Consider the following 26,971-nt stretch of genomic DNA (forward strand, 5'->3'; position numbering starts at 1 on the left):
ATATACAGGAAATAATGTGACTGATGCTAATAAAACACATTTCTGAAATTTCCACATTATCCAGACCACTGCTTCAAACCACCATCTTTCTAGGCCTCAGGAGGCCAACTTACACAGACATCACATTTCACCCTGTCTATTCAGGCCCATCGGAAATGTCTTTATCCTCAGCTCTTAAAAATAAAAACTCTCCATCCCGTAGGAAGAGATTTTCATTAGTGTTTCACAACATGCTCAGGACAGTGTCCTCTGTTCTTGGAGCAAAATGAAGAAGCTTCTAACAAGGTGATGACATTGTGGCAAGTGGCTTGGAAGATGCTCTTGTGCTCTCTGGGGACGGAGGGTGAGGCAGAAGGCACAGAAGCCCAGCTGCTTGTTTTCTAAACGCCTGTGTACAACGCAGCCTGACCACTTGGAGTACCTTCTCTGAAACACAAATAGCTCCTTGGTCCCTGAAGGCATTAAAACATGAATTTGATGCTACCAAGCCAGCGAAAAGCAACCATAGAGAGGAAATCAGAAGCTAAGACTTCTAAAATACACCTACAGAAGCCAAAGTTTCTGTGAAAATAGAACCCCTTCGGTCTCCCTGGCTTTTCTAGGCAGATAAATTAGGATGTCCTTGCCATCAGCTCACAGAAAGCGTTGATAAGGTGGTTTGACGTGCTTTTCTTCTTAGCTGCTGCCCTTAAGACTACCGTGTAGTATCTTACTGATTATGTGCCATCTTGTTTTGTTTGCACCATTTTCTCTGGTGGCTTGGATGGTAAAGACTCCACCTGCAATGCAGGAGACCCAGGTTCGATCCCTGGATCAGGAAGATCCCCTGGAGAAGGGAATCACTACCCACTCCAGTATTCTTGTCTGGAGAATCCCATGGACAGAGGAGCCTGATAGGCTATACGGCCCATGGGGTTACAAAGCGTTTTGTTTGCTATTGTATCATATGTTAGTGTTAATGTCTTGTATAAAGATTCCTTTGGCTACAGGTAACGCCCACAACTGAAACTGACAGATAATAAAAAAGATGGACTGGTTTACAGAATGGACAATTCCAGTTGTAGCATAGGTTTCAGGAGAGCTCTGATCCAGGGATTCATAAACTCAACAGGGCACTTTCTGGTACTGTTGGTAGTATAATTACAATTAGCATTATTATTTCTTATTTAAAGATTGGGAAAACTAAGAATTCAAGGACTGTGAGTGAATCATACAAGGCCAAATGACAAGTAAGTGACAGACCCAAGATTCAAACCTATATCTTGAGACTCCAAACCAATGTTGCTCTTGAAGCAAAGGCTTTTTATACTGTTTTGCTTAGGCTAATAAAAGGCATTGTATTATGATCATCAAATAACCTATCAGAAGAAAACCTTAATTTATCCCTTCATTCAAATAAATATTTATTAGGAACTTACTATGGGTCAGACTGGAGAAGGGAATGGCACCCCACTCCGGTATTCTTGCCTGGAGAATCCCATGGACAGAGGAGCCTGGCAGGCTACAGCCCATGGGGTCACAAAGAGTCAGACACGACTGAGCAACTAAGCAAACAAGCATTCAATATTGAAGTGGAGCAAACACAAAAGCTTTTCAAACCAGACTGGGGTTTCAAGCCTTTATTCTTCAAGGTCCCTGTACCGCCCCTGATGTTGGAACACGGCAGTGGGTTTACAACAGAGACCTAGAGAACGAGTGCCATTACAGCTCTAATGTTATAATGATGCAGATCAAGTCTGTGCACTAAGCATAGTATTTCACAAGGACAGTTCCCATGATGGTAATACTCAAAGCAGACATATAAACGTGCTCTGTGCGTTGGAAAGCATTCCAGAAGCATCACAGGATTCCTGTTGCTGCTGCTGTTCATGTCAGTGTGAGCTAACAGAACATCACAACTCTCCTGAGAAAGAACACGCTCCTGAGTAACTCCTGGTGTGTTACTGCAAAAGAGCACTGGACTGGGGGACCTAGTTGTGTTCCTAGCTCTGGTGATCACTAGCTGTGCGTTTGGGATAATTCAAAATGCCTCTCAATGACTCGGTTTCCTCTAAATCAAAATGAGATCTACTAGACAGTTTTTCTTTTTCTCTCTCTCTCTCACTGAATATGGTGTCTTCTGGATATTGGCAAAACTTGACAGTGTTTCACAAGGGCAGAAGTCCTTGCCACGTTTTCTGAATGGGGTCCCCATTGCCCTTGCCCACAGAGGGTCAGCTCCCATCTTCAACCAGTTGGGGGCGCTAGAAGAACTCATAAAATCCTTTCAGTCCTAAAGTTCTGCACATCTATACTCTTGGAGGAATTACAAACTGGAAGCATGTGTTTAGCATAAAATCTGTTTCTAAAAATCTCACAAATGGCTGAAGTGACTTCTCTGTAAACAATATGGGCCCAAATCCTTCTCAAGCACATCCTCTCTTAGTACTCTATTGTGGCTGGGCATCCCTCTGGCTAACCTATGTATTACAAAGTAGAGACACTACTTAGCCGACAAAAGTCCATACAATCAAAGCTATGGTTTTTTCAGTAGTCATGTATTGATGTGAGAACTGGACCATAAAGAAGGCTGAGCGCCAAAGAAATGATACTTTTGAACTGTGGTGTTGGAGAAGACTCTTGAGAGTCCTTGGACTGCAAGGAGATCCAACCAGTCAGTCCTAAAGAAAATCAACCCTGAATATTCATTGGAAGGACTGATGCTGAAGCTCCAATACTTTGGCCACCTGATGCAAAGAGCTAACTCATTGGAAAAGACCCTGATGCTGGGAAAGGTTGAGGGCAGGAGGAGAAGGGGACGACAGAGGATGCTGGATGGCATCACCGACTCAACGGACATGGGTTTGAGCAAGCTCCAGGAGTTGGTGATGGCCAGGGAAGCCTGAAGCACTGCAATTCATGGGGTTGCAAAGAGTCGGACACGACTGAGTGACTGAACTGAACAGATCCCTCTCTTGGAATGCTGAGGCCATTCTTTAGCCGCTACTGCATACTCGGAATTGATACCAGTGAACAAACCAGCTGTTTTTCATGTGAGAGTGTTTAGACTGAATTTGAAGCAGATCACTCGGAGCTCTTCTAGAGCTTCTTGGTTGCTGGCACCATGTTGCACTGTCTCTTCTGTCTGCCCTCTTAATGGGTGGTGGATGACAGAACGGCCGTACTGACGCAAGCAATAACCAAGCTCTGTTCCGCCTGAATTTTGACAGACTATACATTTAATGTCATCGTTGACTGTGAAATAAAAGGTTTCTTGAGACGAAACATCCCTGAGACACAGAGTGGCAATAACTCTGTGCTCCGGGTTTCCTGGCAACTGGCCTGCATTTACACGCCCTTCCAACATAGTTCAAATGCCAACCCCAGCTTGTATTTCCATCCTTCTTCCTGTTACACGCTTCATAAAATCAACTCAAGGGAACTGTTTACCACAATTTTGTTTCATCAGAATATTAACCTCACAATTGTACTCCAAGTAGCATCTGCATCTTCTTTTTACTTCTGACAAATTTACAAAGCAGGAGGTATAATTATGGAAGAAAACTGCCCTTCCCTTTCAGGTGTTAAAGACTGTTCTAAGCTGTTTTTTCTGACATTCTGGAATGTCCTTTAAGACCTACAGCTCTTGGAAAGCCAGTAAGCTGTTTACCAATTGCAAAGATTCTTCAACTTTACTTTATGTTTGTGGGGACACTAAGCTGTGAATGCCCACAAAATGCATGAAAGCTGTTTGTGCCGGAGAGCTACTGAGCATAACACATAATCTCTGGCTTCCTACAGAGAAAATTATGCATGATGAGTCATGCAAACAAAGCTTCAGTTACAGTATAACCATAGGAAAAATAATCTACCTAAAGAAAAACGGTACTCATGCTTTTTAAAAAAAAAATTATTTACTTGTCAAGTTGAATCACAGAATTTTGAACTAGAAAATGGTTTTGACTTAAATGTATCAAACCTACTTATTTAAAAAAAAAAAAAGTACTGAGACTGGAGAGCTTGTGTGACTTGCCCAAGATTCCATAGTTAATCAGTGATAAAGTGGAGCCAAACCTACTTATTTAAAAAAAAAAAAAAAAAGTACTGAGACCAGAGAACTTATGTGACTTGCCCAAGATTCCATAGTTAATCAGTGGCAAAGTGGAGCCTCAGACTTAGTGTCAAGCCTCATCCTTTAGTTTTTAAACATAATACTCCCTCCTTACAGATCTCGTTACACACCTCCTTTACCCGAAGGGTCTTTGTAGTATGAGGGAAAAAAAGGCAGCCACTTCGTTGCACACGAGAAAGTTATCCTATTCTCTTTAAGGTGGACATATTTATGAAAACTTTACAAACTTGTAAAACAAGCAGTGTTCAATTATTAGTTTATATATGTGCTGTTCTGTTGTGGTCACTATGTACTCTGGGGATTCAAAAGCGGACACAGAGTTTGTCCTTTGGCAAATATTTTAAGAATGCTCTTTGAGAAAGGAATCCACAAATACAGCTTCAAAGAACAAAGCACATGTAAAAGCTGCAAGCGTTTTTCTGGAGAGAAAATTAAAGCCATGCTGCCAGTTATCTTTTATGAGCTGTCTTTAACAGACCAGGCCGCATGATGGCAGTGTTTCTCGGTAAATGATCTTGGAAAAACAACTGCAGTATCCCAGGGGAAAAAAAAAAAAAGAGCCAATGCAGATAAAATGTGATCTAGATTAAATCACAACTATAGATTAAAAATTGAGTGGGGGGCAGTTATCCACTTAAACCATATCTTTTATGATCATATTTTCCTACAATGAATTTCTCTGTTCAGAATTTGCCATGGGTACAGGATGTTATAGAATGAATTTCAAAATGTGAGTAGCTAACAAATAAATATAAATATCTAGGCAGGAGGAGAAGGGGATGACAGAGGATGAGATGGTTGGATGGCATCACCGACTCGATGAACATGCGTTTGAGCAAGCTCCGGGAGTTGGTGATGGACAGGGAAGCCTGGCGTGCTGCACTCCATGGGGTCTCAAAGAGTCAGACGCGACTGAGCGGCTGAACTGAACTGAAACGCTGTTTGGAAGGGAAGGGCAGTTGTCCGTTGACTGTTTGTTTTCATTGCAGTGGTAATAAGAAGAGCACTTAGAATAATAAACTAAATATGCTTTATACCTTGTGTTATTAGATTCTTTGTAAATCATTATTGTCTTACAAGTCTGTGTTAGGGTGTGGGAAAGCAAAGCAAGCTTGCTTCTCATGCTCACAATTTTCCTCTTAGGCAGAAAATATTCCATATAAGACGGGAGCAAGATTTCCTGAGTCTCTTCTAAAAAGGCGTGAAGCCACAGATGGAGGTTAAAGCAGCAGCTACTGTCAGTCAAGGCCCCAGGCAAGACTGTGAAATCAAAGATTTGTTCCTGTTTCTCAGCCCCGGTCCTTTCTCATGTCTCTTAGGCTGCCCCTTGATAGCGCCAGGGGGTAAAAGAACAAGGCTTGTTCTCTAGATCTTTCTTCTATTTCTTGATCCTTCTAGGTAGATTTTGTATTTTAAACACAGGCTGTGAAGTTTCTATAAATCTTATAAGAACGAATGTCAGCCACCTACAAAGGAATATTTGGGGACAGGCATGCAATGTACACCTAACTCATTCAGCTAACAGACTTAGCCGGAAACTGTCAGATGACTCTCCAGGCTTGCCTGGCAGTTCTGCTACCACATACCACAATTCAACAGCTATTCTCAGAGTTATTATTTACGTGTCTGACACTCTGGCGGGCGTGGCCACAAGGTGAGTAGGAGGACAATGTCTCCTGCATTGCAAGCAGACACTTTAACCTCTGAGCCACCAGGGAAGCCCGACGAATGCACAGTAACCAGTAAAGAGCTAGAGTCTCTGTGCTTTGTCGCTCAGTTGTGTCTGACTCTTTGGGACCCCATGGACTGTAGCCTGCCAAGTTTTCCTCTTTTCCATGGGGATTCTCCAGGCAAGAAAACCAGGGATCGAACCCAGATCTCCCGCATTGCTGGCAGACTCTTTACCATCTGAGCCACCAGGGAAGCCACAAGTAGGAGGATGAAGCCCCCAGTCTCAAGAACTTATAACTGAATCAGAGAAATGAGAAATACAGACTACACAACAGGTCAGAAATGATTATACTGTGAAAGTATTAGAAAAGGAAGAGTTCTATCTTCTGGCTGAAGGCTCAAAAAAGATCTCACAGAGGATATTTGACATAGAATTCTGATAGAAACCAAAACACATCAGGTGTTTGATTATACTGTGGCACCACCCAGAATGCACTCTTCCCAAAATCTCCATCTCAGCAGAGATTACTATCATGTCAGTCTTCCCAGACCTAGGGTATGTCAACTATCCCTCACGGCAGGGAGTAGGGCATGGGGAGAGAATGGCTAATCCAATTTAACTAAAAGAAAAAGAATGGAGAAGTAGAAGATAATCTGGAAAACTGACTTGGGTCTATAACTACAGGAGGCCTTGAATGCAAATGGTTCATGTCAAACCCCACCAGTAATGGGAATCACTGAAGAATGCCAATACTCTGGATTATAATTTTATATCCAAATTCTATATCCAGCTGGGCTTAGGGAAGGACTGTGTAAGAGAAGATAGTCATTCATTATAATGATCTATTCTATTGGCAATTTGAATTATGATAATGTTTCTCAAATTTTAAGGAACTTCAGAATCATCTGAAAAGCCTGTTACACCGCAGACTGCTGGGACCCAACTCTCAAAATTCTCATTAAGTTTGAGTGAGACTTGAGAATTTGTTCAACGCCAATGCTGCTGGTCTGGGGACGACATTAAAAGGACAATTAATTTATGGGCTCTCTAGAGTATTTGCCAGTTTAGAGAAAGGTACTTCATTCTAAGGATCATACCACAAATACCTCCTAAGATCATACCACAAATATCTTCTAAGTCCTTCCCTGATTATGGTTTCTATATTTCAATGATTGGGAATATCAGGTAATTTCGTTTTTATCCTGTTCTGGGTTTAAAAACATTTTGCTGTTGAAAACATGGTGTGCGTATGAAATAAAAATGAGTTTTTAAAATCTGTTTAATCTCCATCACAGACCTCATTGATTTAAAATTGTATGTTAAGCGATCATAACCAGCTATAGGGGGCTAGAATAACATAGACCATTGAAAGACAATATACAAAAGCAAAGACCCAAGAATAGAACCTTAAATGATAATGAATGAGATGACTGATCATCCCATTTGATAAATTTTATTTCTTCAAACATACAAGTGCTAAAGTCTATGTAGAGCCTACTTCTATATTTTGGTCAAAAAACAGAGCCAAATACAAGTGGCCAAGATGTCTGTGTACATGTGTGTACTGCTGGGGTAATCATTCAATTGAATAGCCAAGAAAAGCTAATGGGCCAAAAGTTTAGGACGTGTATGCTCTTGGGAGCGGATGTGAGATCAGGAGACTGTATCCACCTGACCATGTGATGTGCAGTCAAGATCCTGTCAGCTCTGGGAGTGCATCTGCTTTTAGCAAACACCACACATAAAAATCCAGCCTTACAGAAAAGGTCAGGATTCACTGAATGTTAAAGCTGGAAGAAGTCTTTGAGATAATTGGTGGCTTTATTTTATAGTTGCTGTAGGTGGAGTCTGAACAGGAAATGTGCCCAGCCCCACCCAGCTTCTTCTTTCCATCCCCCATCCCATCTAACTTGATAGCAAACACCCTTCCCTTCCCTGATTTCCCACAGCATTCACAGGCGGAGACCACAGCGCAGCATTTGCTTACACCAGCCCTTGAATCTCTCACTTATTGTTCCCCATCTGTTGGCTCTGTCTCTTCAACAATGATTGCAAATGCCTCAAAAACAGGAGCTGCTTCTTCATCCCTCTCCTGAATTCCCTAGGGATACATTAAGGGGCTGATTATTCCATTTATTAAAAAAGGAAAGAAAGAAACCTCCAAATTACAAAAGGGTCCACAATAGGATCTGTATTCTATAGGCTCTTTCAGGTTGCAAGAGCAGTGGAGACCCATCGTGCTTCCCTCATTAATGGGGGCTTATTGTGAGGACAAACAGGATGCAGACTCAGCAGCTGCACACACAGCCGGCCCCACCGGGAACCCCTCACTGCCTCTTATTGTCTTGGATGAACCGGTAGCTCCTACAGGCCCTAGCAGCTGCTCTCCTGACTGCCCACCCTCTCTGCACCTCGGGTCCTTCACCTTTAAAATGGAGATCATCATAGTGCCCACCTCATTGGCTTGTTGTGAGGATTAACTAGGTTGATATGTATACAGCTCTTACGAGGGTATCTGGGGCATAGTAAATGTTAGATGGTGTTGCCCATCATTATGAATTCACCCAACCCCCCCACTAACTCCCTCCCCACCCCGCCCACTGTATCTCCTTGAATATGAGGGTTCTGGCTCCTCTGAACGATACAGGCATGAAATTCCCTTTTTGTCTGCTCTGAGAAGTTGACTTTTTTCCCCCTCATGGTTTCTACTCACTGGTATCATTACTGCCCTGGTGGGGAGAATCAGTTGGCTACCCTTCACTTCAGAAAAGGCCTCGAGAGCCACTGATTCCATGGAAACTCACCACTGGTGAGCAATCATTTATTCTAGTGGCAGACTGCTGGAGGATCATGGAGAGGGGAAACGGAGGACTTATCAGATTGGTTTCCCTGTACTGAGGCAGTCAGATTTTTCTCTGTTAAGTTTTGGCAAATCTTGACTTAACTATAGCATGGCTAAATTCTCCAAACACTGTGAGGTGGGAAATTAGAAATTTCTACGAGGACCTGAGCTGGAATTTTTATACTTGGACCTGTTTGACTCTGCAGGAGCACTGCTCAGAGCCAGCTGCAAATCTAGCTGAGGTTAACAGTGTTTTATCATTCTGCAAAGAGGCTCTCTTGTAGTTGGCCCTGCTGTTGAATTTGGAGCCTCTCCTGAGTCTTTTTGCTCGAGGCTATGCACGTGGACCTTGGCAGAACATCCTTAAAGCCCCTATTAGTGAGAACTGACTGCTTTCCCCTGTGAAGACGAGTATTACACTGCAGTAAAATGCAGATCCACTAACAGGCCACTGCAGATTTATGATGCTGAAGTTCCAGGGAAATCTTGTCTCTCTGGGTAAATCAGAGCTACACGCTTCTCCAGATGGCTCAGGACTGCACACGGGAATGGCTACATAATTTGCAAGTGCAAAGTGAAAATATGGGATCTCGTGTTTAAAAATTAGTAAAGCTTTCAAGATGGCAACAATAGAGGATTAATCCAAGTGTTGGATCTTTCAGAGCCCAGGGCCCTGGGCAACCACCCAAGTCACATGCCCATGAAGGTAGATTGGATTCTGGGTGTCACTGAAGAATGACACTTTGCATTGTTGCTGAAACACATCATATGGCCCATGGGGGGAGAATATGAGTGCAGATATCAACCTTGATTTCCCACTCCCGCAGCCCTGCGACAACCGTCCCATCGTATGAGGGTAGCATCAAAAAGGCAGGCATTGCTGTTCTCCCACCTCGTTTTACTACTGATACCATGACCCACCCCCACTACCACACACCCACACACCACCCTCTGCTGTGAGTCTGAGGACACTTGCACGCCCACTTTGCTCCTTGTGGTTTCTGCTTTGTATTCAATAAGAGATGGAATGGCACAACGGTTAAAAGTACACACGCAGTGCTAGTTGTGTAAGCCTGGACAAGTTATTTAATCTTTCTGTGCCTCGGTTTCTTCATGTATAAAACTGTGGATAACAGTAGTAGCTATCCAAGCAGCCCAATATGTTAGCACACATAAAATACATAGAATTGTGCTGGGCGCACAGTAAATGCTCTTCAGGTATTGGCTGTTATTAACCTGCCGCCTTTGTCCCAATTGCAGTTCTCCGATTGTTACCATCACTGCCCTCTGTCCTCCTAAAGTTCATGTTGAAGCATTCCTCTACTGAGACGAGAGCACTGGGCCAGGACTTCAAATTCATCACAGGCCAAAAATTTAGACATTTGTTTCTATTTCCAAATGAGGTTAGATACATCTATTCATAGAGATACACTACTCGCATTGAAGGGTCTCTGTTCCTCTTGCAAAATTAATTGCTAACTGTAAATATTTCAAGTTCAGTACAACCCTACTTTGGCATTTCTTCATTTTTTAAAGTATTCTGGAGCCTGCAGAAATAGAGGGGCCCTCCTTAGCAGTGTCAAAGGTCCTTGACACAGCCACTCCTCACCTTCCTCCTCTTTGCTTTAGTTAGAAAGACAGGAACTGGATTACACATTGTTTTGCAAATGAGGAAGCCCACAGGAAAGAGATGGGAAAATAACAGGGGCCCTGTGGCAGCAACCCTGGGGATGAAAACTGACTCAGACTCCAGCCCTGTGTTCTGTGAGGCCAGCCACGAACGTTGAAGGGAGCACCTGCTTTTCTGTAGAATGGATTAAATGTACTTTCTCCCTAAGTCACAGGGCTGGTAGTGTTTGAATAGAATAGATACCTTAGAATACACAGTAAACATTGAACGTTAAAGTCCCTCAGTAGCGTCTGACTCTTTGTGACCCCATGGACTATACATGGAATTCTCTAGGCCAGAATACCAGAGTGGGTAACCTTTCTCTTCCCCAGGGGATCTTCCCAACCCAGGGATCGAACCCAGGTCTCCTGCATTGCAGGCACATTATTTACCAGCTGAGCCCCAAGAGAAGCCCAGAATACACAGTAAGAACCGAGCCAAAGGGCAAAGGAAAAAAGGAGACATTTCAAAGAAGTCATCAAGAACTGAGCCACTCTGGTATCAAGGATGGCTGAAAATGGAAATACGGCATAAACTAGGAGGTGAATGTAATACTTTGCAAGAAAAAAAGTAAAAGGTTGGGCTTACTTTGTAAACAGGATACTGCACTATGAGTTAACTGTGTTTATTTCTTTTGTTTGGTGACAGATTAGAAAGGAATTTTAAATAAAACGTATCTGTCCTAATTAGCAGGTGTGGGGAGAGAAGAAAACCCCACCTTTAGTTTCAAACAAGTTAATGGATGAGGAAGAGCTTTGAGACGGCCTATCACATACGCGAAAATGATCAGTCTTTCTTGTTATGGTCAATCACTGCAGTGGCAAGATCTGTCCACACAGCAAAACAGCAAACAGGAAATGAGAAAGTAGCTTCAGCTGCAGCCTCTACAAGGCTTTACTGGCCTCCTGAAGGAGCAGGGGTAGACAGAATCTTGAGCAAATCTGAGTACTCTCTGCTTGATAGACAAAAAGAGAATTTTACTGCATAAGGTTTATAAATGTAGCCCCTGCCACATGTGTTTGTTCATTTTTTTTTTTAAGTGTAATGGAAAAAAAGTATTTTATTTGCTCAGATCTATGCATTTTAAGAGTTTTAAAAATAAGCAAAAAGAGCTTTTACTGAAGCATAAAGATTAAAGAGAGTTGATTTCCTCCCATAGCTATTTCTTCGGGTGTTTTTTACTCTGCAATGTTATTTTCTTCTTCTTCTTTTCAAAATGGTGCCCAGGATGAAAAAGCAATCTGTATTTAAATGTTTGCCTTATGTATCCTTTGCTATTCAAGAAACTGTGTATGCCCATATATTTAATGATCAGATTACACTTATAACAAAACTAGAACTAAGCTTCAGAAATTGCATATCTGTAATGCAGGGGAATGTGTTTAACATTTTTGAAAAATTTTAAAAATAAAAACTTTTTTCCAAGAAGCTCTGTGCACTGTATTAGGATGGGCTACTCTGATTCAGAATCTGTTGCCATGGTGACAGACCTGGGTGCCTTGCGGGCTCTGTAAGAGAGGCTAGTGTGGTAATTATATAAGCTGAAGTGCTGCTGAATAACCCCAGGAAGGCAGGACTGCCACGGTGCAATTTCTAGGAAACCACTATTTTAAAATTCATACATCATAAAGCCTTCTTCTTTTACATGCGAATCTACCATTTTGTATTTTTTGTATATAAATCTGACAAGACTGATAGACTAGAAAAATACAATTTACTAAATTCTGAACAACAGAAATATGCCAAATTAAGTGTATTATGTACTAGCAAATTTATTTAAAACAATTCTATTGTTTCTGACAGTGAACCAGTAATTAAATGACTTACTGTTTATCATAATGTGCTACCTGTGACTTGGTCCTTTGCTTTAATATGTAATATATAATAATTATAAAAGAATAAGCAGGTAATTGATTAGAACAATAAATCAATGCTATTTTTAACCTAGACAAGCTAAATTAGTTAAGTGTAAAATGCAATTAATACATATAATTTCAATGAAAAACATATTTAAGAAGAAGAATACATACAAATCTTCTCAATCTTTTTTCACATTTTACATTTCCCATTGTCACATGTGGCCATTCTTCTAAAAGACAAATCATTGACTCAACACATAGGAAATTGGTTTCTGATGATGATGTAAATTATTCCTTCATTCAGCAAGCAGTTGCTTAATGAGAAAGATAGATACTTCACCTTAAACAGGTCTTTTCACCTCTTTGGGTCTTCAGTTTCCTCATCTGTAAAATAAAATTGATACTGAGGACCTTTCCAGATTAAAAAAAATTTTTGATTCTGTATACCAATTGTCTATATATCAGTTGTCTAGTACTTTTATTTTGAAGTAAGGAAAGTACAAACCATATCCTGACACTGTTAGACATTTTGTATGTGTTACCTGTGACACTGTAAGGTAGGGAAGTGTGAGTGTGTGTTCAGTCACTCTGTTGTGTCTCCCTCTTTGGGACCCCATGGACTGTAGCCCGCCAGGCTCCTCAGTCCATGGAATTTTCCAGGCAAGAATACTGGAGTGGGTTGCCATTTCCTCCTCCAGGGGATCTTCCTGACCCAGGGATTGAACCTGCGTCTCCTGTGTCTCTTGCATTGGCAGGAGGATTCTTTACTACTGCACCACTTGGGAAGCCCAGGGACTGTATTCCCATCAACAGATGAAGAAATAGGGTATACAGTATTAATCTGCCCAACTTAAATTTTATGTACTTTGTATTATACCACACATGTTAGTGAAGGATCTTGCTACCTGTATGAATGGATGATTTTTTGTGATGATAAAAAAATGAAAAGTATGACTGTATAACATGTCAGATCTCTGAAAGCATTGATGTTTTTTTAATTATTAAAGAACTATGAAATCAATGTGACAGAAGACTAAGTGGAAGTGTCATGAAATACAGAATTTCAGATTTTTCTGAAGGTTAATGGGATATAGAAAGTGGACACTACTTAGTGCAAGAACAATGCTAAAAAATGGGACTTAGACATTCTCTTACTGCTTACTAGTACCCATTTATGTCTAGTCATTCTGAGGTGATTAATCATGGATCTAAGTCTGATCAATTGAATTTTATAAAAATTAAATGCTGGTAAAACTAACCATTGTAATGAGCACTTAAAATGACAGATATGACTTAGTACAGGCTTTTTTTCATTAACCTCGGTGTTTTTTCTACTACTCCTCAGAAAGCACTTTCTCCCTATACTTGAAGATAAGGCTGATAATGAAACAGCCATTCAGGTGTCCATATCTATTAGCAAAATCATTGTGTATTCCGCAAGTTCCCTCCATTATGTACATGGTCTTCTGTTCAGTAGTTTTACATACTTTTTATTGAATCAACACTGGCCCTTTCCTGTTCTATCCAAAGAAGAGCCCCACCCCCACCCCCAAAAGCTTTATAACCCAATGAATGCGACTCTGGCTCTTTATCTTGCAGACTTTTTTGCCTCAAGTCTCAATGTTATACCCCATCTTGTTTTTTGTTGTGTGAAAGAGTGGTCTGATGACAGATTTCATTTCCCAGAATTTATTACCTATTGTGTATATTGCGGTTCAGTCACAATGACCCCATCTGCATTTAGGTTGAATGGGGGGCCCCACCCTGACCCAATTTAATAAAAAAATAATGAGGCCACTCAAAGCTCATAGATGTGTCAGCACTATGAAAAGGGTCTATAATCAATGCAAATGTGATGTTTTCCTGCTTTGTGGAGCACAGAGGTTTGACACCCATCTCTTTTGCTGGATCAAATCAGCCTCCCTCTTTGCTTTGAGAATCTAATGAAAGGTATGGACTCTCTTCGTCCCTCAAAAAAAAAAAAAGCATGTGGCTGGATAATTTATTGAAATGTTAATTGGTGGGTTGTTTCATGCTCTATTTTTTCCTCCCTCCTGTTTCAAGAATGTGGTCAAGCATCTAGAGATGTGAATTGTGCCCCTGAGGTTGTACAGAGCGCAACCTGCCAATCCATTCATGGGAGGCCTCCCGGAAAGTTCAGGAAGCTTTGTGTTGCCCAAGGATGTGGCTGGGAGAGGATCAGTAAAGACCAAGCTCAAATTTCCTGCCATTCAGGGCAAAATGGGGACTTGAGGTCACGTTTATCTTGATTTAAAATTTACTGCATAATGTGATGTTTTGGAACATTTGTATACAGATATAGGTTCTCATCTTCTCTATAATTCTATGTATTCACACATAATTTTACACAGTATTTCTGAGAATTTGTGACCTCCATCCCTCAATTCATCCTATACCACTATCAAAAAATGTTAACATTTATTAAGAGGTTACTAATGAATTTTAACAAAGAATAATTCATGTATTTTTCATGAAGAAGAGTAAGAGATGAGAGTTTAAATAATTTTCGCAAGGTCACACAAGCCATACTGATGGACGCAGGAATTTGAATCCAGACACACACAGGGTAGCAGTAAGCTATGAAATGTGAAAGTGTTAGTCACTCAGTCATGTCCGACTCTGTGACCCCATGGACTATGAACCACCAGGCTCCTCTGTCCATGGAATTCTCCAGGTAAGAACACTGGAGTGGGTAGCCATTCCCTTCTCCAGGGTATCCTCCCTACCCAGGGATTGAACCCAGGTCTCCTGCATTGTAGGCAGGCTCTTTACTATCTAAGCCACCAGAGAAGCCCAGCAGTATGCTGCTACTACTAAGTCGCTTCAGTCGTGTCCGACTCTGTGCAACCCCATAGACGGCAGCCCACCAGGCTCCCCCATCCCTGGGATTCTCCAGGCAAGAACACTGGAGTGGGTTGCCATTTCCTTCTCCAATGCATGAAAGTGAAAAGTGAAAGGGAAGTCGCTCAGTCATGTCCGACTCTTAGCGACCCCATGGACTACAGCCTACCAGGCTCCTGCATCCATGGGATTTTCCAGGCAAGAGTACTGGAGTGGGGTGTCATTGCCTTCTCTGAGCAGTATACCATTGCACAAAAGCCATTGCCCTAGGATGCTATCCTCCAGACTGAACTTTATTTCTTTTATCTTCCTTAGTTTCCTAAAAACACCCTTTAGTAATCCATGCCCCTGAACCTGGTCATAACATAACCAATCCCCATACAGAGATCAGGCACAATTTATACACTGACAGGTTAAAAGAGGCCCCTCAGTTCAGTTCAGTTCAGTCGCTCAGTCGTGTCCGACTCTTTGCGACCCCATGAATTGCAGCACACCAGGCCTCCCTGTCCATCACCAACTCCTGGAGTTCACTCAAACTCATATCATTGAGTCGGTGATGCCATCCAACCATCTCATCCTCTGTCGTCCCCTTCTCCTCCTGTCCCCAATCCCTCCCAGCATCAGAGTCTTTTCCAATGAGTCAACTCTTCGCATGAGGTGGCCAAAGGACTGGAGTTTCAGCTTTAGCATCAGTCCTTCCAATGAACACCCAGGACTGATCTCCTTTAAGATGGACTGGTTGGATCTCCTTGCAGTCCAAAGGACTCTCAAGAGTCTTCTCCAACACCACAGTTCAGAAGCATCAATTCTTCGGCACTCAACTTTCTTCACAGTCCAACTCTCACATCCATACATGACCACTGGAAAAACCATAGCCTTGACTGGACGGACCTTTGTTGGCAAAGTAATGTCTCTGCTTTTGAATATGCTATCTAGGTTGGTCATAACTTTCCTTCCAAGGAGTAAGCGTCTTTTAATTTCATGGCTGCAATCACCATCTGCAGTGATTTTGGAGCCCAAAAAAAGTCTGACACTGTTTCCACTGTTTCCCCATCTATTTCCCATGAAGTGGTAGGACCAGATGCCATGATCTTAGTTTTCTGAACAAAGAGGCCCCTGCTGTATACCATTTCCTATTTGACCCAGGTCCACACGGTGCCAACCTCACATTTTAGAAGAACTCTGTGGCCTTGACTGGCTATTTCACCTCTCCAAATTTCAGATTTCTTATCAATAAAACAGGGATGATATCTATAACATGAGACAGTCATGTGAATTATATCAAAAGCAGGGCATATTAATTACTTCGCATAGGGCCTAGTATGTAAGAGTTCAATAAATGGAAGCTCATTACTATCATTAAATGCACATTCTAATTGTGAAGACTTGTGCTCAGTTGATACTTTTGTAAAAGCAGACAAGGCTGTGGATCGAGGAGGTCTTCTGTGACTCCTTCAGGCTTGTAATTCTTCCTTTGTATTACTACAGTGTTTTGAATGTATTTCATTGTTGCCTTTTGGAGTCCATAACATTTATGCTTTCACGTCTGTTTTCATAACTAGACGGATAGCATCATACTTATCTTTGACATCTCTGTATCCAGCACAGGATTAAGCACTGAGGCCAGGGACTCCAGGAGGTACTGTTCATATTGCATTCACTATAAATGATGCCCTCCCAGACCCCAGTTGTGCCTTGCTGTGACCTGGGTATGTCTATTATAATAATGATTCTGTATGTAGGAATACTAGGTATGAAATAATATTTGAAATGAATAGAAAAGGATGAAGTACTATAGTTTCAAACATTTTACCACCCAGCACTTTCCCCCAGCTTTGTTCATATATAGTTGATACATACATATTCTTCTTTTTTATGATTCTTCTCAGGTGCTGTTTAATTTTTTTTACTGTGATAGAAAACATATATACAGCAATATTTTAAAGGTACAACACATGAACTAAAGATTTTGTTAGATACTCTTTATAGGATTTAAGTTAGAATTTAATATTGGGAAAAATAACTTATCATTGACAACAAACGTAGAACTTCTTAACTTTCCCTAGTTTGTATAAAAGGAGATAATTTTAAGTCAAGATTGGTAACGCAAAATGTCTTCAAAGTTGGTGCACATTTAAATGAGTTCTCAAAGAGTTGAAAAGAATCCTGATTTCATTCAATTTACTATTGATGTGTGTCATGGAGAGAAAGGTTAACTATTAACAAAATAGACCTGAGGTAAGGTTTCAAAGAAAGAAAATGAAAAGCATTTAAAATTTAAAATGTAAATCAAGCTCTTAGCTTTAGAATAGAATATAATTCAGGCCAGACTAATTTCAAATTTATGATAATTTCATTAGCTGCATTGAAGCTTTCCTTGATCCAATCTGTAAAACAGTAGTTTGCTAATTAGTAATTACAAAATATGGGAGATATTTAAGGCATTGTTTTCAAGCACTATTTGCATTTGTTGTTTTCAAGCACCATTTGTTCACAAGCTGCTAATTATAATGTTAATTCATTTATTAATCTAGATCCAATACAATCTCTGATAATGTTTTACTATTCATTACTAATGTTATTATAATTACTTAAAAATTATATAAATGTGTTTATATTCCAATAATATAATTCAGAATTTTTTAAGGTAATCAAACTTCATTTTCTGGCATCAGTTGTGTTCGCTTTCAATTTGCTAGAAAAGATTTAATAGGCAACCTCTAAATTCATACTCTCAACTGTATAATGAAGGATTGAACTGCTATGAAGAAGTAAATAAATAAAATATTTTTATGAGTATGTTGAAACCTGTCAGTGTTTTTTATTTTTAACTAAGCTACACAATTTTTATCCATCTGTCTTCAACTCACATTGATCAGACAGAACAATTTCTATAAGCTCTTCAATTCAATAGGGCAACTTTCCACTTTTATTGAAATCCTTAGATGCCCACAACTGTCATAATTTACTTTTGTTTCTCAAATTGTCCATGTTATTTTCTGTGGTAAAATGGTAAGTAATTATTATAATGGATGACTAAATTGAAGACAAATATCAATTTCAAAATGGTACTATTTTTTTCTACCTCAATAGTTATACAGAACTCACTGATCCTCCTCCAGTCTTCCTCTTAAACCTCTGACAAATCTTTTCAGAAGTCCCCCTGAGACCCTTCTTTCTCTTTTCTCTGGATTTCCCTTGGGATTCTCACCTAAGTTCTTTCTCTCCCCTCAACTTATTCACCTTTCATCTCAACTGTTGCCATGGAGTCAGCCATAGCAATGATTCTTCAATAAATAGTTGTCTGATTTCTTAAAAGCAGCTTAATCCAATTGTTCAGTTTGTCTTTGTGGTATTTCTCTCTCTCTCTCTCTCTCTCTCTCTCTATATATATATATATATATATATATACACATACATATATATATATATATTTATATAAGAGAAAAAACATCCTGGTTTTAAACACTCAAATGCTTTATTAATTGATCCATATGTCTTTGCTGAAATTAGTACTTCCTTACATGTAATTTTATCATTCTCAATAAGCATGATTTGTTGAGAGTTTTAAATAATTTAAATTTCATATTTTAAAGCCCTTTACATAAAATATTCCTATTTGGTGGCTCAGACAGTAAGAATCTGCCAGCAGTGTGGGAGATCTGGGTTCGATCCCTGGGTTGGGAAGATCCCCTGGAGAAGGGGATGGCTATGCACTCCAGTATTCTTGCCTGATGAATTTCATGGACAGGGCAGCCTGGAGGGCTGTAGTCCATGGGGTCACAAAGAGTCAGACATGACTGAGTGACTTTTACTAACATAAAATAAATTCATAGAAACAAATGTTCTTTATACTCTCATCCTAGATGACAGACTGGTTCCATGTGGAAGCTCTCCCTTCCACAGTGATTAATTAGAAATAACAGAAAAGATGTGTGAGTTTAAATCCATTACCACAGAGGAAAACATGAATGGTAACTTTGAGGGAACCCTGGAAAGATTTTTAAAACAGAATTAAATAGGAGGGGAAAATATGGTACTGCTCTGGAGATGGACGGTTCCAGAAAAAAATGGTGTAAACACATTCTGTTTTATTTCTCACACAAAAACAACAAATCCTGGGTCAAAAAAAAAAAGACACTTAAAGAAGACTCTCAAGGGAGGAGCAAATAAAGTGGAATGGCTAGGGACCTTGGAACTTGAGGAACAACTTGGCAGTAAACACACTGAGGTTTTTCTTGCCTCATAAATACCTTAGCCTGAATGAGAACCCAGAAACATCAACAGTCACAGACAGAAAACGGCCCCAAGAAAAGTCTGCTTTCTCTAGCCAGAGGACCAGGAATAGGTGATCACAAGGCAGAAACTCTTTAATCATATCTGCCTGTTCTTGGGGGTGAACATTAAGAAAAGGACCACTCCCCTCCCCTACTGCAATGGGCACTGCAGTGGCGGACCCAGGGGCACAGCTGTTTTCTACCCTTCTCACTGTGGTAACAGGGAGATGACCCTCACCACATGAGTCAGATGGGCTTCCCTGATGGCTCAGATGATAAAGAATCTGCCTGCAACTCAGAAGACCAAAGTTCGATCCCTAGGTCAGGAAGATACCCTAGAGAAGGAAATGGTAACCCACTCCAGTGTTCTTCCCTGGAGAACTCCATGGGCAGAGGAGACTGGTGGGCTGCAAAAGAGTTGGACATAACTGAGGAACAAACACTTCCACTTTCACATGAGTCAGAAGGTGAAAACTTGTCATGCAAACTGTGTTATGCAACAAAGAGGTGGTACTCCACCATCTACCCAGACAGTTCAGAGAGACTGGGATGTACTACAGTCTTCTGGGTAACAGAAGCAGAGTAGATCAGAATAGCATGGGAGAGTCTTGATAAACTAAACTGATATTTGAACTACCGTACACAAACAGAGTAACAATATATGCATTCTGAACCTAAATAGGCTGCTAAAAAAAGATGATTTAATAGAAATCAGAGCCTCATAACACAAAACTCAAAATGCCCAGGGTACAGTACAAAACTGTCACGCCAAGAATCAGGAAAGTATAAACCAAGTGAGAAAAGATAATCAATAGATGATTACATCTACATAACACAGATTTTGGAATTGTCTGAACAGGATTTGCAAAATGCTGTCTAAAATGCTTTAACAAGCAATTGTGAAAACTTTTGAAACATATTTTTTAAAAATAGAAAATGCTGCAAGGAAATAGAAAATGTAAATAAAAATTAATTAGAAATTCTAGAACTGAAAAATATAATAACCTAAATAAAAACCTCACTGGATAGACTCAATGACAGCATGGAGATACAAGGTAAGAATCTACGAACTTTAAGATATGTTAACAGAAATTATTTAATAAAAAATACACAGAATATTTTTTTAATAAATTGAGCCCTGTGGACCTATAGGATAATAACAAGAGGTCTTTGATTCACATTATCAAAGTCCCAGAAGGAAAGAAAAAAAGAATGCAATATTGAAAATAATTTGAAGAAATAATGGCTAAAAAAAAAATCACAAATTTGATGAAAGATATAAACCTACAGATTTAAGAAGCTGAGCAAACCACAAACAGAATAAACCCTCCAAAATCCATATCCAGATACATCACAGTCAAAATTGTGAAAAGACAAGAGAAAAACTTTGAAAACAGGAAAAAATCAACATATAACCCACAAAGGAACAATGATTCAAACAGCTGATTACTCATTAAAAATAATGAAGGTCAGAAGAAGTGTTACAAAATTTTTCAAGTGTGAAAGAAAAGAACTGTCAACCCAGAATTATATATATCCAGTAAAAATATACTTCAGGAATAAGAAGAATTTGAAGGTTAAAAACAATTAAGAGAAATTATCACCAGCAGAATCAAAGAACAGCTAAAGGAAATTCTTCACACTGAAAAAATATGATAACAGAAGGAAACTAAGAACATCAGAAATGAAGAAAGAATAACTTGAAGGGCAAAACATATAAGCAAGTCCAATAGATAATGTTTCTGTGCAATAAAAAAAAATCATGTTTAACAGTTGTTACAATGTCTAATATGGTTCTCAGTGTGCGTAGAAGTAATATTTTAAGACAACTATATCATAAAGAGGGAGAAAGTGTGTGCATGCTCAGTCATGTCCAACTCTTCATGACTGTATGGACTGTAGCCTGCCAGGCTCCTCTGTCCATGGGATTCTCCAGGGAAGAATACTGGAGTGGGTTGCCATGTCTTCCTCAGGGGGATATTTCCAACCCAGGGATTGAACCCGCCTCTTCTGTGGCTCCTGAATTGCAGGCAGATTCTTTATCACCAAGCCACTGGGGAAGTCCCAAAGAGGGAGAATAAAGTGACCTAAATGATGGTGATGCATCCACATCGCACTTGAAATGGTAAAATATTGATAATAATTGACTAGAGCAAGCTACATATACTTATTGTAATTTACATGTTTGTAAATTACAATGTAAACTAAATGTAACATGTAAAAAACTAAATGAGACAGACTCAAGAGATAATATGATCAATAAATCAAAATGGAATACAAAACTAAATGAAATGCTGAAAAATGCAGAGAAAGACAGGAAAGAAGAAAACGGAATAAACAAAGCACATATTAAGGTAGTAGGCATGATTCTGAAACATTAACAATTACTATAAGTAAAAATGGCCAGAAACAAGTCAAAAAAGGAGATACAAAGTACATGCAGCAAAAATTTATAGAAATGAAAGGAGAAACAGAGAAATCCACAATTACAGTTGGGGACTTCAATACCCCTTTGGAAGTAGCTAGTAGAAATAGTAGAAAAAGATGTTAGGAAGGATTTAAAAGAATCAAACAATATTATCAGCAAAGAAATCTAATTCATATTATAAGAACATTTCAGGAACAGCAGCAGAACACACATTCTTTTTAAGTGTGCTTGGGACATTGCCAAAAGACTATTTCTTAGATCATAAAATGAACCTTGTTCTTGATCACTCAGTCATGTCTCTTTTGTGACCTTGTGGACTACAGCCTGCCAGACCCCTTTGTCCATAGGATTTTTTAGGGAAGAAAACTGGAGTGGGTATTCTTGAGAAGATCCTCCAGGGGATCTTCCCAACCCAGGAATCAAACTCATGTCTTCTGTGTCTCCTGCACTGCAGGCAGATTCTTTACCCACTGAGCCACTGGGGAAGCCCTAAACTGAATCTTAACAAATTATAAAAGAATTACTGAGATCATATAAAATATGTTCTCTGATCATAATGAAATCAAACTAGGAATCAATGAAAAGGGAAAAAAATCACCACTTAGAAATCAAACAATCTACTTCTAAATAATCCATATATCAAATAACCAGTCTTAAGGAAAAACTTTTTAAACTAACTGAATTAAAATGAAAATATAACATATCAGAAATGTAGAAAATCACAATGAAATATTACTACATATGTACCAGAACAGCTAAAATAAACAATAGTAATGACAACACCAGATTCTGGTGAGGATCTGGAGAAAACGGATGTTTTGATAAATTTCTGGTAGAAATGTAAAATTGTATAGCTACTCCAAGAAGCAGTTTGGCAGTTTCTTAATAAACTAAACATGAAACTATCACATGACCCAGTAATTGGATTCTTAGGCATTTATCTTAGAGAAATGAAAACATATGCTCATACAAGGAACTATATAGGTGATTTTTAATAGAAGCTTTTTTTGTTATGGTCAAAAATGGGAATCAATCCAGATGCTCTTCAGCAGATGAATGGTTTAGCAAACTTTTACATTGTTATAGTTACATTGACCATAGAAAACTACTCAACAATGAATTTAAAATGAACTCCTGATATGTGGGCTTCCCAGGTGGCACTAGCGGTAAGGAAACTGCCCACCAATGCTGCAAACATGGGTTCAATCCCTGAGTCAGGAAGATCCCTTGGAGACGAGCATGGCAGCCCACTGGAGCATTCTCAAGGTACCCGGTGGGCTACAGTCCATGAGGTAGCAAAGAGTCAGACAAGACTGAAGTAACTTAGCAGCAGCAGCACTGATACACACAACAACTTGGAACTTGAATGAATTTCCAGGGAATTATGCTTAAAAAAGCCAATTCCCCAAAATTGCATACCACATGATTTCACTTATACAATATTTTTGAAGTTTCAAAATTTGGGGGGAAAAAAGACAGACTAGAGGTTGTAAGACAATAGAGGAAGGAAGGATGAGAAGGAGGTATGGATATAAAAGGGAAACAAAGGGGCCCTTGCGGTGGTGGTAATAGAGCTGCTCAGTGTCTGGACTGTGGTAGAGGATACATGAGCCTACAAAGGTGATAAAACTGTATAGAACTTAATACACACACACATACAAATGAGTACAAAGCAAGTTTGGGAAATCTGGAAAAACAATGGAATTCATCGATGTCAATATCCTAGTTGTGATATTATACTATAATTTTTTCAAAATATTACCAATGAGGGAAGCTGGGAAAAGGGTACGAAGAATCTCTCTATTATCTCTTATCAGTGCATGTGAATCTACAATTATCTCAATAAAAGTTTCAGTTAAAAATATCTGTGGTATGTAGCTAAAACAGTGATATAGGGGAATTTATGGGAATGACATGCTTGCCCTTTAGCCTGTACTGCTAGTAATTTTTGCTCAGAAAGTCTTGATTATGCAGAAAGATTAAAATAACAGTTGATTCTGAACTAATATATCACAGATTTAAATGTAAAATGTAATATTATAAAACTTTTAGAAGAAAACATGAAGAAAATCTTTGTGACCCAGAATTGGATAAAGAGTTCTTAGATGTGACTCCAAAGGCATGATTTATAAAAGAAATAATCACTGAATTGAAGCACATCAAAATTTGAAATCCTAACTCTGCAAAATACCCTATTAAGATAAAAAACAAAACAAAGACTGGGAGATAATATTTGCATATTCAACAAGACATTCATATCCAGAATGAATTCCTTAGTGGCTCAGGGGTAAAGAATTCACCTGCTGATTAAGGAGACTTGGGTTCTATCCATGGGCCTGCATAAAGGAAGGAAACGGCAACTCACTCCAGTATTCTTGGCTGGGAAATCCCATGGACAGAGGAACCTGGCAGGCTTTAGCCTGTGGGGTCACAAGGAGGCCAACATGACCTAGTGACTAAACAACAACAATCTAGAACATGTAAAGAGCACTTTAACTTTAACAGTAAAACAATTTAATTAAAAACGAGTAAAAGATTTGAACAGATACTTTACCAAATAATGTATACAAATAGAAACTATATACAATTTCGTTCAGTTCAGTTCAGTCACTCAGTCATGTCCGACTCTTTGCGACACCATGAACTGCAGCACGCCAGGCCTCCCTGTCCATCACCAACTCCCGGAGTTTACCCAAACTCATGTCCATTGAGTTGGTGATGCCATCCAACCATCTCATCCTCTGTCATCCCCTTCTCCTCCTTCAATCTTTCCCAGCACCAGGGTCTTTTCAAATGAGTCAGTTCTTTGCATCGTGTGGCCAAAGTATTGGAGTTTCAGCTTCAGCATCAGTCCTTCCAATGAATATTCAGGACTGATTTCCTTTAGGATGGCCTGGTTGGATCTCCTTGCTGTCCAAGGGACTCACAATTAAAAGTGTTCAATACCGTAATATGGTAGGCAGAATAACAGCCTCCAGAAGGTGGCCACCTCCTAATCTCTGGAACCTGTGAACATATGATCTTACTTGGCAGAAGGAACGCTGCAGATGTGATTAAAGTTAAGAACCTTGAGATAGGGGGATTATCCTGGGTTATCCAGGTAGGCCCAGTCTTACATGAGTGCTTAAAGGTAAGAATCTTTTCCGGGTACAGTTAGAGATACATAACAACAGAAGAAGGGTCAAAAGAATGTGATGTTGTTGGCTTTGAAGACAGATGAAGGGCCTGGAGCCTCTGGTAGCCTCTAGAAGCTGGAAAGGTCAAAGAAGTAAATCTTCCGAAGAGGAAGGAAGGCATGCTTATACCATTTTAGCCTCATGAGACCTGTTTCAGATCTCTGACCTACAGAACTATGAAACAACTTGTGTTATTTTAAGCTGCTAAAGTGGTGGAAATTTGTTACAGCAGCAATAGAAAGCTAGTACAGTCACTGTACTGTGCTAAGTCACTTTAGTCATGTCTGACTCTTTGTGACTCTATGGACTGTAGCCCACCAGGCTCCTCTGTTTATGGGATTCTCCAAGCAAGAATACTTGAGTGGGTTGCCATGCCCTCCTCCAGGGGATCTTCTCCGCCCAGGGATCGAACCCATGTCTCTTACGTCTCCTGGCAGGCAGGTTCTTTACCACTAACACCACCTGGAAAGCCCATACAGAAATGCAAAAGAAAACCCTTAGAAGATACCACTACATGCCCATTAAAACAGCTAAAATAAAAATTACTGACATTAACAAACACTAGAGAGGATGTGGAAAAACTGAATCTCTCATAAATTGCTAGTGGGAATGTAAAACAAGACAGCTGCCCTGAGAAGCAGTTTGGGATTTTCCTAAAAACCTAAACATGCAACTATCACATGAGCCATTGATTGTACTCCTGGACATTTATCCTAGAGAAATGAAAACTAATGTTTATGCAAAAACCTGTGAAGTAATGCCCATAGAAGCTTTACTTGCGATAACTCAGAATAGAAAACACCCCAAATGTCCTTCAACAGAGGAATAAACAAAAGATGGCATATCCACACTATGAAATAATTCTTAGCAATAAATAGAAACAAACTATGGACACATGCAGCACCTCGGATGGATCTCAAGAACCTTATCTTAGTGAAAAAAAACCAAGTCAAGTGCAAGGAGTTGAATACTGTGTGATTCTGTTTGCACAATATTTTCAAACTGACAAATGACAGTGATAGAGAAACAGGTCAGTGGTAGCCAAGGGTTACTGTTGGGGAAACTGTGACTATTAAGGAAGAACATGAAGAAATTAATCTACAGTGACGGACCATTTCTTCATCCTGGTTGTGATGATAGTTATTTGAACCTATGACAGAAAACTTTATAGAATTACCCCTCCCCCCAAAAAATCCCACAGTATATAACAGCATCATTCATAAAAAAGTGGAAACAACCCACATGTCCAACAACTGATGAATGGATACACAAAATGTGGTATATCAATATAATGAAATAGTTTTTGGCAATAAAAAAAGAATAAAATACTGATACATGCTACAAAATGGATGAGAACATCAGGCAAATCTACAGAGACAGAAGGTAAACTGGTGATTGCCTAGGACTGGAGGATGGAGCAGCAAGAGTGACAGCTAGTGGATGTGGGTTCTCTTTTAGGATGTGGTTGTAGAACTCTGTGAATTTATGGCAAATCAGTGAGTTGTCCACTTTAAATGGGTGAATTTTGTGATATATGAATTACATGGTACATGAACTGTAATTTCAGTAAGGCTGTTTTTTAAAAAATAAGTTGCATGTAAAAACTGGTGACATATGAATGAGGTCTGCACCTGGGTTAACATTATTGTGGCAACACGGGCTTCCTGGCTTTGACAATGTATTATGCGCACCAAAGTAGGTGAAGGGTACCTGGGGGTCCTCAGTACTATTTGGCAACATCTTGTGAGTCACAAATTAAATCAAAATATAAAAATTATCTTTTAAGAAAAGTGTGCTACTCCATGCACTTGGCTGAAAGACCTTTGAAGAAGGAGGGAACATGGGCAATGGACAGAAAGAAAGATAACAGGGTTACTACAGCAAGAGCAGTCAAATAGGTCAGCCACTCCGTGGTTCTCCCTGTGTAAAGAAACAAGCAAGGTGGTGCCTGCATTCAGGCAGCAACAATACATGGAGAGGCCTCTACTGGAAAGGAAGGACTAGGATCCAGGAATAATTGTTACACACAGGAGGAAGGAGGAGTGTCTTTCCCTCCTGTAGCTATAGGTACACCC

At 39.7% G+C, this 26,971-nt stretch overlaps 1 protein-coding gene across 3 annotated transcripts in view; it reads right to left on the reverse strand.

Annotated features, from left to right (window-relative positions):
- ASB4 (ankyrin repeat and SOCS box containing 4) overlaps positions 1-26,971 on the reverse strand; it is a 273,176-nt gene that overhangs the window by 106,562 nt on the left and 139,643 nt on the right. For all 3 annotated transcript variants that reach the window (XM_086397777.1, XM_086397778.1, XM_086397779.1), the window contains one exon: positions 12,494-12,537. The gene's annotated coding sequence lies outside the window, so the exon portion shown is untranslated. The remainder of the gene's footprint in view (positions 1-12,493; positions 12,538-26,971) is intronic.

This window comes from Bos grunniens, chromosome 4 (assembly GCF_055505025.1).
Source record: "Bos grunniens cultivar Pamir isolate PY7600 chromosome 4, Bosgru_T2T1.0, whole genome shotgun sequence".
Taxonomy (NCBI): Eukaryota; Metazoa; Chordata; class Mammalia; order Artiodactyla; family Bovidae; genus Bos; species Bos grunniens.